The following is a 20,326-nucleotide window of genomic DNA, read 5'->3' on the forward strand; positions in this document are numbered from 1 at the left end:
CCCGGGTAAAATAAAGTCAATATTGGACCCATTCCCAGTCACTTAGAATAAAAGTTTGAATGACAATGTTCATTAAAAATCATTTTATTCTCCATAGTTCATATAAAATATGCAAAAATAAAGCTTTTTCAGGCACCCAATTCTGTAAAAAAACAACCAAAAACAAAAAAACACAAGATGCAGTGCAGTGCACAACCAAGAAGACCTACAGTCAAATGAAAAATTTCAAGCAATACAAGCACTAAACTGGGAAGAACTTAAGGCTGTGCTGACACACAGCAGATATGGGACATGGACCAACTGAAATTCTAAGTTGTAAAATGTCTTTACAGAGGGTCCTCGAACTATGTCGGAATTCTGTTCGTACATATTATACAAGTCAATTTTTACCATAAGTCGGAACTCTACAGACAGTGTAAACAAAGCAGTCACGTGCAACACAACATCGATCAGTTCTTCATAAACGACATGAATAACAATGACTTTCATGCATGTATGAGTCATTCTACAAGACGATGAATGAGTATCTTCCACTGTTTTTACAACTTGATCTAATAATGCCGATGTTCATCGGTGTTTCGGCCTGTTCGCAGCGTTTTATTATATCTAATTTCACTTCCATGTTGTGTTGTCCTGAAGGCCGAATTATCAATGTACTTGTTTACAATCTTAGGTGACGTACAACTGGAGAATGTAAACAAAGCCGTTGTGCTGCCTCTGTTCTTGCAGTCATACACCACCAGGTGGCACCTTGCAGTTTGGCCTTGGTTATAATTTTCAATGTGAGTTTTGAGCCTTACAGGTATTCGTGGCTACTTCCTGTTCTGCAACCAACAGGTGAAGTCACGGCAGAGTTTTCAGAGTTCGTACTGTTGTTCCCTTTTTTCAGAGTGAGGAAAATATATGCCTGTGAGTAGTGAATTAATTACCATTTGTGCTATTGCATTAAGCAGGTAAAATGCTGTTCAGTGTAATTCTGTTATACTATTTTCCGCGACTGCAATGCTAACCATTAGCATGTCAATGGGTTTTCCCATAGAAATTAGCATCAAGCTAGCAAACTTTGCTTGTATGCGGATTTTCGTGTATATTATTAATTATTGTGTTTTTCTTGAATTTTCAGTTTTACAGTAATTCATGTGGAGATAAAGTGTGGCCTGAGTCCACAAAGCCTTGTCTTTGTATGAAGACTGTTAACTACCTGCCAACTTGACGTTAGGGAGGGCAGAATAGCCGTTTTATAGTACTGCGTGATGACGTAGTCGTCTGCTCGCCAACTAGTTCCATGTCACTAGTTCCGACATCACAACGAAACGCTCTAGGTCAAGAACGTTGTAAAGTCAGAACCCCCTTAAATACGTAAACTGAACATTTCCTCCATGACTTGCAAAAGAGCCCTCGGGCAAAATTTTCAAATACAGGAGGATCCAGAAGCTCCGACATTAATGGTTTTGCTAACATCCAAAGTTGTTTAAATCAATCCACTGGACTTTAAGAAAGTTCCTAGAAGACGTTTCACCTCTCATCCAAGAGGCTTCTTCAGTTCTGGTGGTGGTTGGTGTTGCCTCAACTTTTAAACCTCTGTGAGGTGTGTTCAGGGCTATTATTCCAACGACCAATACCAAGACTTGTATGACTACTCAACGATGGTCGTTGTATCGGTGGGGGTCGTTGAAATGTACAGATGTCACTGAGCCCTCGTGTGCTAATGGTGGTCATGAGCATGAGTCTGCTAAGCAGTTCTTTTGGGGAGTTTTGAAAGGACCAGATTGTAAATCGGCGAAAGATGATGTCGAAGACCATCCCTCTGTTCAGAGATGGCTTCTCTACTTGGACATGAATGGCTTCTTTCACTCCTCTCTCAAACCATCTGTCCTCCCTGTCCAAAATCCGAACATTGGTGTGCTGAAACGAGTGTCCTTCTTCCTTAAGGTGAAGGAAGACTGCAGAATCCTGTCCTGAGGAATTGGCTCTCCTGTGTTGAGCCATGCGCTTGTTAAGTGGCTGTTTGGTTTCCCCTATGTAGAGATCTGAGCATTCCTTGCTGCATTTAACTGCATACACCAGGTTGCTCTTCCGGCTGTGTAGTGTGGGTCTTTTGGGTGGACCAGTCTTTGCCTGAGTGTGTTATTTGGCTTAAAAAAGACAGGGATCTGGTGTTTGTTGAAAATCCTCCTCAGTTTTTCAGACACACCAGACACATATGGGATCACTATATTGTTGCGCCTGCTCTCCTTCTCTTCCGTCTTCACTGGGTTGTTCTCCTATCTGGATCTTGTGTGAGCCTTCACAAAGGTCCAGTCAAGGTATCCACAAGTTTTCAGTGCCCCCACCGATACGACCATTGTTGAGTAGTCAGACGAGTCTTGGTATTGGTCGTTGGAATAAAAGCCCTGAACACACCTCACAGAGGTTTAAAAGCTGAGGCAACACCAACCACCACCAGAACTGAAGAAGCCTCTTGGATGAGAGGTGAAATGTCTTCAAGAACTTTCTTAAAGTCCAGTGGATTGATTTAAACAACTTTGGATAACCATGACCTGGATGAATGAGAACCTACACAAACATTTTGCTAACATCCATCCATCCATTCTCTATACACTGCTTTATCCTCACTAGGGTCGCGGGGGGTGCTGGAGCCTATCCCAGTTGACTCAGGCAAAGGCAGGGAACACCCTGGACAGGTCACCAGTCTGTCGCAGGGCTAGATGTACAGATGAACAATCACACACACATTCACACCTACGGGCAATTTAGAGTTATCAATTAACCTCAGCATATTTTTGGACTGTGGGAGGAAGCCTGAGTACCCGGCGAAAACCCATGCATGCACATGGAGAGTATGCAAACTCCATGCAGAAAGATCCCAGGCCCACCCCGGGATTTGAACCGGGGATCTTCTTGCTGCAAGGCGAAAGTGCTAACCACTACTCCACTGTGCAGCCCCGGTTTTGCCAACAGTACTATAAAAAAAAGGTAGAAAAACGTGGTTCCCATTATTTTTCAGAAATTATTAATTATGTGTGTGATGTGTCTTTCACTTTCCAAATCCAAAACAGTGTTCTGTTTATTGAACTACAGGCTCACCTGCTGTGGGGGGCAGAGCAGCTCTGCAGCTCCGTGCGTCACACACAGGTGATGAACATTCAGTAGTATGAATAATTCATAATAGATAATGCAGACGATGTTCGTTGCCACAAAAGAAATTGTTGAAACATGCGCTGACTGCCAAAACATTCAGTAAAAGTTCACATGTAGATGGAGAAATGCAGTTTGACTGAGGAGCTCGTAGTTCATCCCTCACTAACCAGGTATGTTGGGTCTGCCAGCGGCCAGCACAGAGTTTACTACATTACATGAACATAGGCTAATTATTAAGAGTAAGCATTAGTTATGATTGTTTAGCTATAGATGTGTTCATAAATGCAGTTTAAAATTCAGAGCATCAATTGAACTGTTGCTCCCAATTTCAATGTCTCTTACACAGCACAGAACAGTGGGGATTTAGTGATTTGGAGGCTTCAGACAAACTATCTTGCTTCATTTTCATTGATTCTCTTATTGAAAGTTACAGTTTTCTTTGCTCAAACTATGAAAATCAGTAAAAATACTGCCAAAGTCCTGCATGAATTTTATACTCAAAAGTGAAGAGTGACAGGTTTAATCAGGAGAATGTGCTTGCATTTACCAGTTCATATGTTCAAGCTGAAGCTAATACTTCTGATATAATGCTGGACAGTTTAATTAAATACATTGCATATTGTTTTACACAGAACAGGCATAACATTATGACCACCTGCCTAATACTGTGTTGGTTGTCCTTTCGCTGCCAAACAGCCTTGACCCATCAAGGCATGGACTTCACCAGACAAATGAAGGTGCGCTATGGTATCTGCCACCAAGATGTTAGCAGCTTATCCTTGAAGTTGTGAGGTGGGGTCTTCATTGATTGGATTTGTTTGTCTAGCACAGGCCTGGCCAACCTGCGGCTCCCGAGGAGCATGCGGCTCTTTGCCCGGTTTCATGCGGCTCTCAGGTTCACGTCAATTTTTGTTTGTGTTTTTTTACGGTACGTGCATCTCACGTACATGCGTGTTGATGCAAATGACTTGGAGGGAAAAACAACTGAGTAGAGTAGGCCTACCAAATTCATTCTCAAAATGGCAGGGAAAAAATGCACGGCCAAATGAAAATATGAAGATGAACACAGGACATTTTAAACAGAGTGGGAGAGGTTTTTTTTGTTGTTGAACAAAATGGCAAGCCATTCTGCCTTATATGTCAGGCATTAGCACATTTCAAGGCTTCAAATCAGTTCACTCCATGCTAACATCGACCAGGAATTTCCAAAGGTGACTGAACTTTGCAACCACAAGTTGGTCACTTTGAAAGGTCAGACAGAAAAGCAGACACAATTGTTCCAAAAATTTATGAAGTACTCGAACACCGTAATGCTTGCATCATATAAACTTGCCTCAGCTGGCAACATTTGCGTGATCTGTGTCAAAAGATTGCGTGATCAAAGAAGAACTCCTTGATATTGTGCCATTAAAAGACATAACCCGTGGCATAGATGTGTAGGAAACAACGATGGCTGCATTTGTGAAAGCAGATGTGCCTATACTGAAGCTAACTGTGATAGGCACGGATGGAGCGCCAGCCATGATCGGATCTGTGAATGGGCTAGTGGGGCTGCGCAAAGCTGACCAAACTTTTCAGAGTTTTGGAATTTCCACTAAGTCCCACTAAGCAATGTGCATGGTAAGAGAAAGAAATGCTATTGTAAATTATCATATTGTAGGGAACACTACGTAAGATATTTTATTTTGCACTTGTTAAAAAAGGGGCACCACCCTGTCTTACAGGGAAATTAATTAATTTAGGCAGAATTTCAAAGAAATTCCTGCTGAAATAAATTTGATCAGTCTCATATCAGAATCAGATCATTTATTTAATATATTCTATTGAATAACACAGGTGAAGTCTATATACAGTGACATGTGATGTGTGTGTGTGTGTGTGTGTGTGTGTGTGTGTGTGTGTGTGTGTGTGTGTGTGTGTGTGTGTGTGTGTGTGTGTGTGTGAGAATCCGGGTGTTTGTGTGCGTGCGTATGTATGAGAGATTGGGAGTGTGTGTATGTGAGCGTGTGTATGTGAGATCGTATGTGTGTATCAGCATGAAGATTATGGTAAAGTGAAGCCAGATAGCTAAACTGACTAAATAAATAGTAATTTGGATTAATAACGGTTGATAAGAATAATGGATTAAATGAATTAAGTAATCAAGTGGTTAGTCACATCAAACCGGATCAGGCAGATAAAGCTCAGAAGCTCAGCTGGTCTTACTGTCAGTGAACCGTCATATGCTGGGACGCAGAAGTTGCCAGTGGATGGTCTCACAGCGCAACGGGACGTCTCTGTTTCCCCAAGCGCTGTTGTCCGTCACTATGGCAGCAATGGCCGTCCTGCATGGGCGATCGGTTCAGAGCAAATGGGTCTCTGGACCAGCAGGTCTCAGGTGCTGTCAGCTGAGGTTGTCCGGTTGATCAAGCCACTTGATTAAAATGATGGCTCTCAGGCTTTAGCGAGTAAAAGGAAGGATGTTTGATGGAAAGCCGTAAAATTAGGAAAAATAAGGAAATTGGTTCTTAATCAGTTCTTTGTCAAAAATACGGATAAAAAGAATAAATTCGGCTTGAAAGTGAGCAAAAATGTCTACTTAAGTTGCAAAAATTAAAAGATAAATAGTTAACAGAGTTACCACTCTGGTACAAAGAAAACTTCAGAAGACAGAAAGGGACGCATCTTTTAGATAAGAATATGAGAGATACTCCAGCCTGGAGTTCCCCAAAGAGCAAGAGAAGTAGAAGCGAGTGGGGGCCAGGCGTTGTCTGGGTTATCAGGCAAGGGGGCTATGGGAGGACCTCAGGGCGGAGATGATACTTCGGCGCGAATTCTGCCTAGTAATATGACCCCTTCTTTGTTCTCAAGGAAAGAGGCAGAGAGGAGAAATGATCCAGAATGGATTAAAATATTGTAATATTAACGAGTAAACGCGATCTGTCTATTCCTCACCATGATCCAGGTAAACCAGCAGTGAAACACGTGGGATTATGCAGGTTAACAAATATGTGAATTATTTAATTCCATAGTATTATATGAATGTGCTTCTGGATACTAAGGATATATGTCACAGTGAAGATATGATAACATGTCATACATATGGTAATGAATAACACAATTTTCATCTTTCACATTCCTAATAGAAAGAATAAAAAGAGAATTTAGATTAAACATTCAAAACTCAATAAATCCACTTATATAAGACATAGAAGTGCCAATTTTGAATATGTTATAGATGAAGTACTTTCAGTAACTTTGGTAAACCTGCAAACACAAAATAAATCTCAGAAATATGAATTTTGAAGATGTTCTTGTTCCTTAAAGAAAGTGTGTCTCTGTGCTCCAGCAGAGCCATTAAAGTTTTATGGCCCCGGAAGCAGGCAGAGAGATCTCCTAAGAGGGTGGGGGAAGGTTTTAGCATGAAAGTTGATTAAACAAAACATTCATAGCATAAAAGTGAAAGTCATTGTCTTTCAAAAAAGGTTCTTCCAAGGTTTTAAGGTTCAGCAGGGAGATCCATCTCTCTGCAGAAGGTCTCTATGCCTTTTCCTGTAAATGAAAACACACAAATACATATGTCCCATGTCTCCAGAAATGGGGGCTGGTCAGTGCTGGAGAGGAGAGAGTGCTTATCTGAGTTTGTCATCTCCCATGGCATTCCAAAGGCCTAGGCTGTATTCCTAAAATATTTTTGTTTGTAGACATGAACTGAACATTGAACTGAGTGTTTTTTGAGGCACATAGTGTTCATTGTTGAAAATGACTGGCCTGTGGTCTTAGTTCTGTGGGACTCAATTTTTGTCATTATGTTGATGTGTGACATTTACAGCAAATCTGGCAGAGCAGAGGTCTCTGTATGTGTAAGAGTGCGAGAGAGTGAGGAACGGGGGCAGCTCATGTGTGCCCATGTGTATGATGTGGCTCTTTGCAGTAGCACTGTAACAATTGTGGCTCTGACTGGTTGGCCACCCCTGGTCAAGCACATCCCACAGACCAGGGGTCGGCAACCTTTAACCCGTTGCGCTTCAGTTGCGCTTCAGTGTCCCGCCCACGGTACACTTTGAGATCTGTATAAGCAATTTGCTAAATGTCTGAAACTGCAAACGCGATTATACAAACACTATACGCCAATGGAAAGCTTAGATTCTCATGAATCCGCCGGTATAAACCACTTTCAGATGTGATTACCACAGCGGGTAATATAAACACATTTGTCCGACAAACAACGAATATCCATCCATCCGTTCTCTATACACGGCTTCAACGTACACAGCGCGACTCACATTTCCGGGTTCATTATTACACACAGATGAAAATATTCCACAAAAAACGGCCATAATCCAACCTTGGACATCCAGACGAAACAAGCCAGTAAAATATTTTGTCCAAGGTAGTGTCTACAGATACGGACCCGTACCCGTAGCCTGTGGGCTACGGATACGGCACTTTCCATTTGCCAGACAGATACGGACCCGTACGCGAGTCTCGCGAGTCAAGAAGCTGCTAACCACTGCAAACTGTTGAAAGGTAAGCAAAGGTTAAGGTTAGGGTTAGTGTTAGGGTCAGGTTTAGGGTCCGTACCTGTAGTACCGATGCTACGGGTCCGTACCGCTAGCGTCTACTGGGAGTCACATGACCAGATCTTGCGTATCTGATTGGCAAATGGCAAGTGCTGTATCCGTAGTCCACAGGCTACGGGTACGGGTCCGTACCTCTAGCAACAACCTTTGTCCAAAACATGTCTTGAAATCGGTATATAATCCACGAATCGGTCGTTTTCGAGGAAATGCACCTCGCGATGCAAGGGGATCTAGGGGATTTGAAGGCAAATTCAACACCTCAAACTCACTGTGCTCCTCAAACCATTCCTGAACCATTTTGTATCCTACTGAAAGAGGCCACAGCCATCAGGGAATACTGTTTACATGGTCTTCAACGATGCTTAGATATGTGGTATGTGTCAAAATAACATCCACATGAATGGCAGAACCCAAGGTTTCCCAGAAGAACATTGTCGAAAGTCTCACACTATCTCCGCAGGCTACCTTCTTCCCATAGTGCATCCTGGTGTCATGTGTTCCCCAGATAAGTGACACACACACGCACCTGGCCATCCATGTGATGTAAAAGAAAACATGATTCATCAGACCAGGCCACCTTCTTCCATTGCTCCATGGTCCAGTCATGATGCTCACGTGCCCATTGTTGGCGCAGTCAACGGTGAACAGGGGTCAGCATGGGCACTCTGACTGGTCTGCATCCCCATATGCAACAAACTATGAGGCACTGTGTATTCTGACACCTTTCTATCAGAACCAGCATCAATTTCTTCAGCAATTTGAGCAACAGTAGCTTGTCTGTTGGATGGGATCACACGGGCCAGCCTTCGTTCACAATGTGCATCAATGAGCCTTGGCCACCCATGACCCTGTTGCCGGCTCACCACTGTTCCTTCCTTGGACCACTTTTGACAGATACTGACCACTGCAGATCAGGAACACCCCACAAGAGCCACAGTTTTGGAGATGCTCACAATTTGGCCTTTGTCAAACTTGTTCAAATCCATACGCTTATCCATTTTTCCTGAATCTAACACATCAACTTTGAGGACAAAATATTCACTTATTGCCTAATGTATCCAACCCACTAACAGTGTCATGATGAATAGATAATCACATCACCTGTCAGTGGTCATAATGATATGCGTGATTGGTGTATATTGTGAGTAAACCTGCAACACTGTTCACAGTGCTTATATCATTCCCATCAACACAGCACTACTGTCTATATAAATTTATATTTAAATACAGTACATATGAGGAAAATAAAGGAATCTTTATTCTATTCTTAATGTGTTATGTTTATTCTTTTAAAAACAAAACAAACACACAAAACTATCAAAAAGTACCAATAAGAATAACATTAAAGTACCGGATCAATGAGCAGTATTGGTTAAAGGAGCAGCGCTGTCAAAAACTCAACAATTACCATTACTGTTACTACAACTCTGTCATATTGCATGAAGGGGATTTCTGAGTTATCGCTCTTTCCAACACTGGCGGTACTGTTTTCATGGAGGTGCAGCACTTCATACTGCAGTCAAAAACAATACAGTTTGGAAAAAACTTTAACTGATGGAACAAACACCTAAAAACGGCTTGGGGTTCAGAGGGTTAAAACAGACTGATCAATTTAAAATGTAACAAACAAATTTCAAAGAAAATATTTAGAAGTTTTCAGTTTCAGTCCTGTGCCACTGCAAATTTCAGGAAACTTAGCAAGACCATCTTGTATTTCACTACATTTAAAATAGTAACTGCTTCACTGAGAGTATAAACTGTAAGTTTCAAGTATTCATTTTGGAAACTTCGAGTACTTGCATTTTAAGTACATGAGGAGACGTACAACAATTATATTGGTGCTGTGTCTACCTTTATGCTGCAGGAGAACGTATGAGTAAGTGGTGCCAGGTTTGCATGCAGATGCAGAGGAAATGTAGGGGCAAAGTTGATGGAGAGTGTGAGGGAGAGATATAAATACTGGCATGTCTTCATGAAAGATTTGGAACAGGCTATATAAAGCAACATCAAACTGTATCGATATAAAAGATATGTTCTCATCCTACAGTTTCCTCTACATTCATAAGAGTGGTGGACCGCCATGCCTAAATCCTAGCCGCTGGTCCTTCAATTTTTTATTTATTTATTTTTGTTGTCGCAACTACACCACCACGGCATGTCTCCACCTTCACAGTCGAGTCCTGCGCTGGGCCGGTTAATCACAAGTACTAAGGTAAACTACAGATAACTATCTTGATCAGTATCTACTCTTTGATATGTCGGGTTAATACAACGTTAATTATTCGCAAGAGCACAGCCTTGAAAGTGACATCGCATCAAGTACCCAGGCACCAGGCCAGAGAGTCAGATGAGTATTGTCTTGGAAAATAGGGCAGTGACTTACTGGACAAAAAGTTATTAGTTTAGATAACTCATAATAGATTCTACAACTTAAATAGACATTCATAAAATATTGATGGCCAGCTAACGTTACGTAACATATCGGTAGCTTGATTTAATGGTCCAGTGCCAACTCAGTGACGCTAATGTGAGTAAACTAATTGATAGCATTAAGCTAATACCTACATGCCGTGATGTAACTGCTGACTGCATTTTCAGATGAGCTTGTTCAAACACATGCTCTAAGAAGAGAAAGACACCTGATGAAGATGATGCTAGTCAGGTATCATTAGCGTATCATTTGACTCATAAATGATGGTTAGGTAAAAAAAAAATGTGTTCACACTGCTAAACAGATGTGATGAGTGTTTTATGTGATGTTTTATGTAACTGTATAAAACAAGTAATATTAGACGGGGAGGAGCAGTGGAACAAAGTCAAGGAGAGCAGAGTGGTGGTGCAGGAGAGAGAGATGAGAGTAGAGGAGAAAAACCTAAAGGGAATCCCAGGCTATCAGGCATTGAATTTCTGTACAACAGAGCCTTAGAGCTCGTCAAAAAAAAAGAAAAGAAGAAAATTCATTATTCTGAGCCTGGGTGCAAATTTTGTCACTGATTCTACAGTCCCATCAAGAAATTATTTATTGTTTTTATTTTATTTAACTCTATTGTTTTTTATTTTTACATTCAGCCTTTAAAAATCAATTTTCAAGTGGCCATTCAATAAATAAGTTGTAAAAGTAAAATCTGCAGTCAAGTGTCATTTCTTTACGTCGCCATGACTCTAAGAAGAGACTGCCGCTGCTGCTGAAAAAAATCCTGGAGGAAACACTGTCCTATATCTCATTTGACATTATATCAATATACAGTGATGGAAAAAAGACACCCTATGCATTTGTAAAATATTTCATTAAGAATAGGGATGTCCGATATTGGCTTTTTTGCCGATAACCAATATGCCAATATTGTCCAACTCTCAATTTCCGATTCCGATAACTACGATACCGATATATGTGGGCTTGGAAATAACTCCAAATCACAGACATACTATTAGTCAGGCACAGCAAGCTTGTTACTGCAGCCACATTTGCAGGGCTTAAAGCGAAAAATAATCCTAAGGTTGTTACTAGAGGTACGGACCCGTACCCGTAGCCTGTGGACTACGGATACGGCACTTGCCATTTGCCAATCAGATACGCGAGATCTGGTCACGTGACTCCCGGTAGACGCTAGCGGTACAGACCCGTAGCATCGGTACTACAGGTACCCACCCTAAACCTAACCCTAACCTTAGCTTACCTTTCAACAGTTTGCAGTGGTTAGCAGCTTCTTGACTCGCGAGACTCGCGTACGGGTCCGTATCTGTCTGGCAAATCGAAAGTGCCGTATGTACAGGTCCGTATCTGTAGACACTACCTAATCCTAAACCCAGGGTTCTCGCCAGCACATTTCAGCATAACGGCCCGTTACGCTGTCATAACGGCCCGTTACACTGTCTAACGGGCCGTTACGCAGTCTTAACAGCCCGTTACGCTCAGTTTAACCCTCAAGGGATGGACATCCCACGGGCGGCCCCGCCCCCCCGCACTGTCTACATAGGTCTGCTTAAACTGATATAACTCAAAAACCACATTAGCTAGAATGCTCATTCTTTTTGCTGCTAAAAGCAGAGACTTCCGTCTTTCAAGTGACATGATTTACGTCATTACAACATGTTAAAAAAAAACTTGAGTGATTACCCCGGGAATTTTTCTGCGCCACCACTGTGTGGCGCCAAAGGACCTTTGTGGCGAGTAGGTTGGAAAGAGCAGGAGGTATAGTGAGAGAGCTATAGATAGAGATAGAGAGAGAGAGAGAGAGATAGAGAGATAGAGAGATAGATAGAGAGATAGAGAGATAGAGAGATAGAGAGATAGATAGATAGATAGATAGATAGATAGATAGATAGATAGATAGATAGATAGATAGATAGATAGACTGATTGATTAGAATTGTGATAGGGAGAGTTGGGTACTGTAGAGTGTGTGATTTAGGGAGAGTAGTTTGATTAGGTGAGAGAAAGTCGTGTGATTTAGTGAGAGATTGTGTGTGAGTATATAATATAGTTGAATAAATGATGAATGTTGAATGAATGAACCAATATAGTTCAAACAATATTGTTGAAAAAATATTTAGTTTAATTTTCTATGTTCAGTGTTGCCTTAGTTCTGCAGTAGTGATCAAACTAAAAAAACGCCTCTGCATTTTTTACACAAAAATGTTCATATCTCAAAAACTAAAATAGGTATTTTGTTTAAATCACTACTGGTGTGTTCAGAAATTTCTTATTTATTTTTCTACATGCGGAAATCATTTCGATCAATGGGTTTTGTGTGCATATTTAGTAATTATAATTTAAAAAACATTTCCGATTTATTTATTTTCTTATTTATAACACAATTTGAACACCTTTACCTAATGTTTTTGGTTTATTTATATGTATACCATTTTAGATTAAGTTGTAAGGATTCTAGGGATATTAGGTATTTGAAGATATTCCAAGAAATGACATCAGAATGAGCAAAAATACAAATGTATGTACTGGCGAACCTTTGAAATTGCAGTCCCCAAAGGGTTAAAAGATTACGCTGTGATTAGGGCCGCTACGCCAGCGCATTTCAAAGATTACGCCGTTGTTATGAGAGTGTGTGACTCCGTCATGGGAGAGGGAGAGAGAGCAGTGTGTGTGTGGGAGGGAGGGGGAGGGAGGGGTAGAGTGCCTGTATAATGAGTGGCGACATGACGGGTCCAAAAAATTTTGGTCACGTGATCTGTAGGAGCCATTTTGTTTCCAATTCATGAACGCCGGTTATGCCTGTTAACGTTGTTTACGACGCTGAGAGTAATTCTAGGTCTTTTTTGGCTTCATAAATACCTGAAAAATGACGGGCTGTTGTGCCTTTGGGTGCACAAATCGATCGGAGAAGGGATTACACATGTTTAGATTTCCCAGGAGTAGTGAAAGAATGAAACTGTGGGAAAATAAAGTCCGGAGAGTGGGATGGAAACCGACTTCATCATGATTTTTGTGCCAGGTTAATCCCATGTATGTACTTTCATGTTATGATGTATGGGTGAATGACAGATAGAAAAGTTTGATGTGATTTTAGGCAGTTGTGGTTGACTTTGACCATTTTCATGCATGGACATGCATGAAATACAGGCCGCTGACGTTTAACGGGGTAACCCGTTAAACTTCAGTGGCCCATCTGAGCTTCGACAACAGCCTCCCTGTTCATTCGCATGATTTCCAATTCAACAAACTGCTGACAGTTTTCTGTTTTCCGTCCAACCTGCAATCACTTATCAGCCTCATATGACCCGAACAGGCTCCGTGTTGTTCACCTGTTTCTGGGCTGTTAGCCGCCGTTAGCATGAGGATGCTGTTAGCCATATGCTTACAGCTGCAGCACTGTACAGGCTGACGGGAAAACGGATTTTACTAAATTGACCGAAGCTGCAAGCTCGATGATAGAAACATTATACACTCATGGAAAGCTTAGATTCTCATGAATCCGCCGGTATAAACCACTTTCAGATGTGATTACCACAGCGGGTAATATAAACACATTTGTCCAACAAACAGCAAATAATGTAAACAGCACAACTCACCTTTGAAGGCTCATAACTAGTCACAGATGAAAATATTCCACAAAACGGCCATAATCCAACCTTGGACATCCAGACAAAACAAGCCAGTAAATTATTTTGTCCAAAACATGTCTGACTGTGTTGCCATTGGGCGCAAGATTGTTGGACACTTTAGACAGTCTCAAGTAGCGTCCTCTGCCCTGAGGAAGTTACAAGAGCGGCTGCAGGTGCCACAAACACGACTCCAACAAGACATAGCAAGGCGATGGAATAGCACTTTTTACATGCTCAAGAGTCCAGTGGCACAGAAGCAAGCTATTGCAGCATATGCAGTTGAATACCATTTGCCCGCAACCCTCAGTGCCCACCAATGGACCCTGGTCGGAAGCATCCTGACCATCCTCGATCCATGTGAACAGCTGACCAGGAACATCAGCAAAGCCACAGTTGCAGACATTATCCCCTCCATCTAAGCCTTGACGCGTCTGCTTAAGCAAACTGTTCCAACAGACCACGGCGTGAAGACGTCCAAGGACACACTGTTAATAGCAGTGCAAACACGTTTTGGTCACGTCGAGGAGGAGCCCCTGTACTATCTGGCAACAATAGTGGAGCAAGCAACAGGTATGCTGCGGGAAAAGTTGCTGGAGAATGATGGTCCCACAGCTGCCACTCCCCAGCCAGGGGAGTCACCAGAGAAGAGGAGCAGGGGAGATGGAAACAACTCGTTGTTGGGAATGTTTGAGGCAATACTGGAAGAAAACAACGAAGCTGCCATTCATCAGGAAAACAGCAGAGTTGATGCAGAAGTGTATAGGTTTATTTAACATTTTCTAAAGACACAACTTATAACTCATGTTAATGGTCAGAACACCATAATTAGGGTCCGAGCACTGAGGGTGCCGAGGACAGGCGGTGCAAGGGCACCGACTTTCCAAGGCACAAGCGGTGCCTAGGACCCTATTGGAATCTTAGGGTTTTTTATTTTTCCTTATTATTAGGGTCCGAGCACCGAGGTGCCGAGGACAAGCGGTGCAAGGGCAACGGCTGTCCAAGGCACCAACGGTGCCGAAGGACCCTATTGAAACCCTAGGGTTTTTTCTTATTATTAGGGTCCGAGCACCGAGGTGCCGAGGACAGGCAGTGCAAGGGCAACGGCTGTCCAAGGTACCAACGGTGCCGTAGGACCCTATTGAAACCTTAGGGTTTTTTTATTATTATTATTAGGGACCGAGCCAGCGAAGCAGGCCAGCGGAGCTGGCGAGACCCTATTGTATTTGCTCGGTTTCTTCTTATTATTATTAGGGACCGAGCCAGTGAAGCAGAGGCCAGCGGAGCTGGCGAGACCCTATTGTATTTGCTCTTTCTTCTTCTTATTATTATTATTTTACAAGTCCACCACGTTTTGCTTAATTTGACCCCCTAAACGTGCATAACTTTTTGAGAAAATTGGCACGTATGTCGGGTCACGCGAAAAATTCGATATTCTGAAAAAAAAAATCTGCAAAAAGTCTATAGCGCCACCTAGGGACACGACAAATGGCAACAAACCACAAGGGCAACACAAAAGGCTACAGCTCTTCGCACAGGAATGTCGTAGAGACATGCAACCACCACTCACATGTTTGTCCGCTCGAGCTCTACGAAAACCTATCTGACCGATTTGAGCTATCTTCAATCTAGGGGGCGCTATTACCTGAAATATGAAAACCCTTAAAACATTATCTCCTCCAAAACCGTACAATATTTCGGCTTCATATTTGCACAGATTATAGTGAATATCCAGCCAAACAAAAGTTATCAAAAGAAAAAGGCTAACTTGTCTAGTTTTTCTTTTATAAGCTGTCAAAGTTTGTCTTCACCTGAAACCATGTTTCGCTTCAATGTCGCCCCCTAAACGTGCATGTATTTTGCTGAAATTTGGTTCGCACGTCCGGTCTGCTGAAAATTTCAATATTCTGAAAACAAATTCTGGAAAAACTCTATAGTGCCACCAAGGGACACAAAAAAACGGATAAATCACAAATGACCTCAGCTCTTCGCACAGGAACGTCGTAGAGACACGGAACCACCACTCACGCGTTCTTCTGCTCGAGCGCTACAAAAACCTGTCAATGGATTTGAGCTATCTTCTACCAAGGGGGCGCTATACACCAAAATATGCACAACCTTTGAACATTATCTCGTCCGAAACCGTACAATATTCCGGCAGAGGAACTCCTCTGGCTTTCATCTTCGGTCACGGATGGCACTTACTTGCTGACGGCACGGGGGGCAGGGCGAGGTCCCGCCCAATGCTGCTTGCAGCTTTAATTAGGGTCCGAGCACCGAGGTGCCGAGGACAGGCGGTGCAAGTGCACCGGCTGTCCAAGGCACCAACGGTGCCGTATTACCCTATTGTAACCTTAGGGTTTTTTATTATTAGGGTCCGAGCACCGAGGGTGCCGAGGACAGTCGGTGCAAGGGCACCGACTGGCCAAGGCACCAGCGGTGCCTCGGACCCTATTGGAACCTTAGGGTTTTTTATTTTTCTTTATTATTATTATTCTGCCAAAACAACTGCATTTTTCAGGGCCTGAACATGCTCGAAAAGTCATGAAAATTTGCACACACATCAGAACTTGCGAAAAATTTCATATTTTGTAGGGCATGTGGAGGTGTGTGAAAAAATGGCTCCATAGCGCCCCCTACAAAATTTTAAAAAGTGGTATTAGGCCAACTCAGAGGGAATTTGGTCTAGAGCTACAAAATCTGGGAGGCATATGCAGCACATCAGGAAACACAAAAAAGTCAATCACAGCCATGCTCTAAACCCAACAGGAAGTGCGCCATCATGCGTTAACTGTACAAAATCTATGATGAACTCCTCCTTGGGGGAAAGTCCTAGCGATCTGAAATTTTGCCAGTACATACAGCCGGCCTTCCTGAGAAAAAGTTATAAAAATCTTCCTTCATAGTTAAAGGGTGTGGTTGTGGCGACCTGTCGAAATTTGATCCTTCGCCATGAAACAGGAAATGCTGTCTAACTCTCCTGAACATGCTCCAATCTGAATGAAACTTGACATGTATGATCACAGACCTGCCTCGATGACATCCATATAGCAATATTCATTCACAGTCACAGCGCCACCTTGTGGTATCAAGAATTTGACATTTTTTAGACTTTCATGTACTATTCTTAGCCTGTAGCTCAGATTCACCTCAGATGTTGTGACATAACCCTGAACACATTGATGATGAATCACAGAAAAAATGGTGACGTGTCATGAAAAGGCGTGTCTGTGGCGGGACGGCAAAGTTTGATGTTTCGCCATGAAAATTGAAGTGTTCATATCTCAGCTGCAAAGGATCCTATCTGCCCCAAACTTCATGTGCTGGACACCAGAACCAGTTTGAGGACATCCACACTGAAAAATTTAGAAAAAGTCATAGCGCCACCTATTGGTGACAAGCAGTTTAGAAATTACATTTGCACACATCATTGCTCCAAACTTTGTCATATCATTCTGAAAATTGGTCAGCTGATTCTTCACCCCCAGACAATACCACAGTGTGAAGATTTTGATATTTGATGAAATGCTGTTGCCGCGGCAACGCGTTGTTTTTGTGACAAACAAAGTACTTTTTCACAGGCTTACAATGTTCAACAGCTCACCAAAATTTACACACACATCACAGTCGTCTCAAGGAATAACACTGTATGCATCTCGACAGGGCATGTGCTATAGCGCCCCCTACAGTAGGTTTAACAAACAGCCCCAGCAGCACGTTTCACAAAAAAGCCTCTTGGAGCCATCCCCTAAACTCAACAGGAAGTCCGCCATTTTGAATTACGTGGATAAATTTTCTCTATTTTTTAATTTTTGAGAGCGAACTCCTCCTAAGGGTTAACTCCTAGAGACCTCAAATTTTACCAGGGTATAAAACACGATGTTATGATCAAAAGTTATTAAAAGATTCTTCAAGAGTCAAAATGTGTGAACATGGCGACCTCCAGAATTTTGATGGTTCGCCATGAAACATCAAGTGCTATCTAACTATCCTCTGCATGCTCCAATCTACCTCAGACCTCACATGATTAAACACAGTCCTATCCTGATCACATTTATTGGCCAAAATATATTCAAAGTATGTACCATAGCGCCCCCTAAAGCATTTAAAAAATAGCCTCCACATAGACTTTCACCTATGACTATGAAATTTGGCATGCATATGTAGCACGTCAGTGCAAACAAAAAAGTCTCTTGGAGTCATTCTCCAAACCCAATAGGAAGTCCGCGATTTTGAATTAAATGTCAGATTTTTGCTGTATTTGATCATTTTCAACAATTCATTTCTTACAGGCAATAGCTCCAAACACCTGAAATTGATACAATATATACTACACGCCTTCAGGTTGCATATTTGTGAAAATTGTTCACAAAACTCAAAGGGCGTGGCCATGGCAGCCAACTGAACTTTAATGTTACGCCATAAAGCAGGACATCTTATGTAAATCCCCTGTAAATGCTGCAATCTGCCTCAAACTTTACATGTTTGATCAGAGACCGGTCCTGATGAGTTTCATAGACCAATATACAGTCACACAGATAGCACCACCTGGTGGATGGACAGAAAGTGCTGCATAAACAGCCTGTACATGCTCCAATCTGCCTGAAATTTGACCTGTGTGCTAAGTATCCAGCCTTTGTGACATTCATGGGCCTAAATACACTCTCTGTCGTAGCATTGCCTGGTGGAAATGCTTGGGGTCTCCGACCAGCAAGGATGCGAGGACCCGTTCAACGCTGCTTGCAGCTTTAATTATTATTATTATCCTGCCAAAAGAACTGCATTTTTCAGGGCCTGAACATGCTCGAAAAGTCATGAAAATTTGCACACACATCAGAGCTGGCGAAAAATTTCATATTTTTTAAGGCATGTGGAGGTTTGTGGAAAAACCGCTCCATAGGGCCACCTAAACTTTCCCACGAACAACATGTTTCAGCTACAGCTACCAAATTTGGTACACATATGCAGCACATCAGGGTGAACAAAAAAGTCAGTGACAGCCATATTCCAAACCCAACAGGAAGTGAGCTATTTTACGTTGAATGTCAGATTTTGACCATTTTTCATTTTTTTCCAGAGCGAACTCCTCCCAGGGGGAAACTCCAATTCGCCTCAAAATCGACCGGTACATACAGGAGGCCTTAATGAGCAAAAGTTATTAAAATCTTTTTCCAAAGTCAAAGGGCGTGTCCGTGGCGGTCTGTGGAATTTTGATCCTTCGCCATGAAATTTCAAGTGCTGTGTAAATGAACTGAACATGCTCCAATCTGCCTGAAACTTTATATGTATGATCAGATTCCTGCCCTGATCACATCCATATGATGAAATCCATTCACAGTCAGAGCGCCACCTGCAGGCAACAGAAAATGTCATTTTTTACACTTTGATGTATTAATCTTTGTCTCTTGTTCAGATTCACCTCAAATGTGGTGACATAAATCCTGACAAATTGATGAGGATTCACAGTGAAAATGGTGACGTGTCATCAAAAGGCTTGTCTGTGGAGGAGCGGCGAATTTTGATGTCTCGCCATGACGACTAAAATGCTTATATCTCAGCAAATCCTCATCCTATCTGCCCCAAACTTCGTGTGCTGGACACCAGGCCCATTGTGAGGACATCCACACTGAAAAATTTAGAAAAAGTCCTCGCGCCACCTATTGGTAACAAGAAGTTTAGACATTACATTTGCCCACAACATTGCTCCAAACTTTGTCATATCATTCTGAAAATTGGTCAGCTCAGTCGTCATCCCCTGACAATGTCTCAGTGTGAAGATTTTGACATTTGATAAAATGCTGTTGCTGTCGCAACGCGTTGTTGTTGTGACGAACAAAGTAGTTTTTGACAGGCTTAGAATGCTCAACAGCTCACCAAAATTACCACACACATCACTGTCGACCCAAGGAAGAACACGGTATGCTTCTCGGCACTGTGCATGCTATAGCGCCCCCTACAGTATATTTAATAAACAGCCCCCGCAGCACGTTTCACATACATCCACCAAATTTGAAAGGCATATAGAGCACACCAGGACACACAAAAAAGCCTCTTGGAGCCATCCCCTAAACCCCACAGGAAATCCGCCATTTTGAATTAAGTAAAAAAAATTTCTCTATTTTTTAAATTTTTGAGAGCGAACTCCTCCTCGGGGTTAACCTCTAGAGAGCTGAAATTTTGCCAGGATATATAACACGATGTTATGATCAAAAGATATTAAAGGATTCTTCCAGAGTCAAAGGGTGTGGACATGGCGACATCCAGAATTTTGATGGTTCGCCATGAAACATCAAGTGCTACCTAACTATCCTCTGCATGCTCCAATCTACCTCAGACCTCACATGATTAAACACAGTCCTATCCTTGTATAAACAAGTTAAAGCTACAGTGTTGGATGCTGTCTGTTCAGCAGGGAGAGTCGCTTTGACATGAGACGCTTGGACTTTGAGGGCTACTGAATCGTGTGTAACCATTACAGCTCATCACATAACAGACGAGTGGAAACTAGCATCCCATGTACTGCAAACTAGGGATGTGCGCGACTAGTCGTTTAATCGTTTAACC

At 42.2% G+C, this 20,326-nt stretch overlaps 1 protein-coding gene across 2 annotated transcripts in view; it reads right to left on the minus strand.

Moving 5' to 3' along the window:
- Nucleotides 1–20,326, minus strand: part of smg1 (SMG1 nonsense mediated mRNA decay associated PI3K related kinase) — a 238,923-nt gene that overhangs the window by 65,093 nt on the left and 153,504 nt on the right. The gene's annotated exons all lie outside the window — the stretch shown is intronic.

The sequence above is a fragment of the Acanthochromis polyacanthus genome, chromosome 21, assembly GCF_021347895.1.
Source record: "Acanthochromis polyacanthus isolate Apoly-LR-REF ecotype Palm Island chromosome 21, KAUST_Apoly_ChrSc, whole genome shotgun sequence".
Classification (NCBI taxonomy): domain Eukaryota; kingdom Metazoa; phylum Chordata; class Actinopteri; family Pomacentridae; genus Acanthochromis; species Acanthochromis polyacanthus.